This window comes from Apium graveolens, chromosome 8, assembly GCF_009905375.1.
Source record: "Apium graveolens cultivar Ventura chromosome 8, ASM990537v1, whole genome shotgun sequence".
NCBI lineage: Eukaryota > Viridiplantae > Streptophyta > Magnoliopsida > Apiales > Apiaceae > Apium > Apium graveolens.
This window is the reverse complement of record NC_133654.1, coordinates 51654631-51658191: the sequence shown is the minus strand read 5'-3', so window position 1 is coordinate 51658191 and position 3561 is coordinate 51654631. Positions and strand designations below refer to the sequence as shown.

The following is a 3561-nucleotide window of genomic DNA, read 5'->3' as shown; positions in this document are numbered from 1 at the left end:
CTGTTGCATCACATTCTGGTTGTTGCTCCAGCTGAAGTTAGGATGATTCCAGTTGTCAGGATGATAAGTGTCTGGAACTGGTTGATGCGATCTATGAAAGTTGCTCACAAACTGAACCGATTCACTAGATATAGTGCTTTGCTCCGTCGCATGTGAACCTGCACACAGCTCACAAACTCTGGTTATCTGATTAACACCATAGTTAGCCAGAGAATCGATCTTCATAGAAAATGCATTTAGTTGAGCAGTGATAGTCGTAGCTGTATCCACTTCAAGAACTCCTGCTACCTTGCCCTGTGACAATCTCTGGGTTGGATACTGATATTCATTAGTAGCCATCAGTTCAATTAGATCATAAGCTTCCTAATAGCTCTTTTCCTATAATGCTCCACCTGATGCTGCATCAAGCATGGGTCTAGACTGTGCTACCAAACCATTGTAAAAAAAATTGATGATCATCCAATCAGGCATGCCATGATGAAGACACTTCCTAAACATCTCCTTGTAGCACTTCCAAGATTCACACAAAGATTATCCCCTTTGCTGCGCAAATTGAGTAAGAGCATTCCTGATTGCAGCTGTCTTCGCCATAGGGAATAATTTAGTGAGAAACTTATGAGCAAGATCTTCCAAAGTAGTAATCGAACCAGCTGGTAGAGAGTATAACCAGCTCTTAGCCTTGTCCCTCAGAGAGAATGGGAACAGTCTCAGTTTCACTGTATCCTCGGGCAAACCATTGAAACTGAAGGTGTCGCAGATCTCTACGAAATCCCTAATGTGCGTATTAGGTTCTTCTGTTGGAGCAACCCCAAACTGAACTGAGTTCTGCACTATCTGAATTATGCCAGGCTTGACTTCAAAGGTATTAGTTACGATCGCTGGACTGATAATGCAAGATTGAATGTCATTGATCTTGGGTTGAGAAAATTACATCAACGCTTTCCTTGGTACTACTGGATCTTCCATTGTAATCTGAAAGTATATCTTCGATATATTATTTATTTTGGTATTTTTATGATTAAACATAAAATTAAGAACACGTAGATCATCTCCATTAGGACATGAATTTAATTGATCCAAATCAAAGTCAAAAAGTCAAACTAGCAAAATCATGTATTTTAAATAGATAAAAAAGATATTCCATTCTTGTAAAATATCAAAACTATATCTTTATGGAATATATCTCTAAGGCAATATGATCAAAGAAGAAACATCAAGATATAATATTTCTTAGATCTGTGTTGCAACAGGAATATAGCAACAAGCTCGAATAAGGAATATATCAGAAATATTCTTTAGAAGTCTCGTGCTATATCGAAAATATTTAACTCTTCACTCAAAAATATATCTCTACATATAATCAAAAGAGTTTTTTCAAAGATTATTAATATTCATGATTGGGATATTAATATCCAGTTCTGCAACTCATTTCTGTATACTTACAGTAATTTTCTCCCATTTCGTAAAATCAGCATTTCTCGGAGAAAATTATTCAAAAATACTCAAACACATTTCCTATCACCCAAATATATCTCATATAGTAGGAAATATATTTTAAGTATTTATACAAGTCAAAACTTTGGTCAAAAGATCCATCTCCTTTCTTTTCAAGACCAATGGTATTTTTACTCGGAAGAAAGGCTGACAGAACAGTTCCAATTTTAGATAGAATACTTCCATATTCTAGAATGATTTAAATTTAGTATGGATCATTTAAATGGTATTTTCTAAGTATGGTAAAAATTTCATAGCATTCAGAGAATTTTTGTCCGGGCACAAAAATCGAGGCAGTTGGTCCCATAGTTGACCACGTTTGACCTAGTTACCATTGACTAAAGTTGACCAAAACTTACAGGACATCATTTTATAATATTTAGGTAATTATTATATTTTTATGATATTTATTTAAGAGTTTTTGGGGTGGTCATAATTAATGGTGATTAATCCTTAATTAAAGTAATTAAAGAATGATTAAAAGAAAATGATAATATATATTTAGTATATATATATATATCAGCTGAGACTTGAATGGATACTAGCTTGTGCTTCCTTCCCACTTGCAAAGAAACACAACCTACTTGCCATGCCATCAATCCATGTGATACACTCCATCCACCATTCATTCCTTCTCAAATCTCCACCATTCAATCCACTCAACTCCTCCTATAAATAAACCCCCACCCCAACCCATTTTTTTCAAGCTAAAGAGCCACAAAGTTGCTGGGATTTTTTCAAGAAGTGCTTCTCTTCATCTCTTTCAAATTCTATACACACACTTCTTCTCAAAAACATTCTCTCTCTTATATATACTTACATATATACAAGGTTTTTGAAACCCAAGCTTAGCTTCACCCAACCAAGCTTGATCCCACCAAGTGAGCTCATCCACTACAACTTCCCGGCCTCCCGAAGGGCTGCCCAAGTTCGACCAAAGTGCCAAAATCCGGCCGAACCTCCGGCGAATTTTTTCGGCGAACTTTTTCGACCGTTTTTCAAAAGTGGTTAGTTTTAGCTTCTTATTTGAGTTCTTTGTATTTAAGCTTTGTACTTAACTTCTCTACTTAATCTTAAGCTCTAATACAAACTCTCTTATAAAGGAAGTTCTCGGGGAGAACTTAGATTCGAACTCAGAATTCGAATAAGTACTTGATCTTCGTAAAAAAATCATTCCAACGAGAAGATCTAAAAAGAAAAGTACTTTATCTCCAAGGGGAGATTATATTTGACACAAGTACGAGTAAGCCAATTATTTATTGCACTTTAATTGGATCTTGGCTAACATTCATTCGTACTCATAAAATAATTACGAAGTAAAAGTGTAATCCCTTCTATCATCTTTAGTGTTCCGGGGGATTATTACTTGTCTCATATAAACACTTCGTAATTTGTCAAATCTTAAAACGGATCGTACGAGTTAGAAAATTACTTAACGCTCTTTAATTGGATCTTGTCTAACTAATAACGTACATATAAAATATTACGAAGTAAAAGTGTAATCCCTTCTAACATCTTTAGTGTTCCGGGGGATGATAGCTTGTTCCATATAAACTACTTCGTAATCATCCGTTAAAATTAAGGATGAATCAAATCCACGAGTTAGCCAATTAATTTATGCTATTTAATTGGATCTTGGCTAACACATATCGTGTATATAAACAATTACGAGTCATATTGTATAAGCCCCTTCTAACATCTTTCAGTGTTCTGTGGGGTTATACTACGATATCTATAAAATACTCGTAATTATTCGTCCAAACTTCGAAAGCACAATCTTAAGCCAATTACTTGCACTTATTTAATTGGATCTTGGCTAAGACTCATAAATCTTATAAACGTGCTTGAAGTTAAAAGAGTATACTTTGACCTTATAATAGTCAAAATACAAGTATACCTTAAAACCTTAAGTTGATATACTTAAAGGTAAAATTACAACTCCGAGGTTGTAATTAAAGTATTCTTCGATTCATAAATAATTAATCGAAAGAAGAGGAATACTAAAGAAGTCATAAGCCATAAGTGCTTAATATAAAAAGGGACTTCTCATATTACTCCACAACTTTA

The 3561-nt window shown here is 34.5% G+C and overlaps 1 non-coding gene across 1 annotated transcript; it reads left to right on the top strand.

Annotated features, from left to right (window-relative positions):
- The first annotated feature begins 469 nt into the window (after positions 1–469).
- LOC141681141 (small nucleolar RNA R71) lies at positions 470–576 on the top strand. The gene has a single exon (XR_012558584.1). It is a non-coding gene; the product is annotated as a small nucleolar RNA R71 (small nucleolar RNA).
- The last annotated feature ends 2985 nt before the right edge of the window (positions 577–3561 follow it).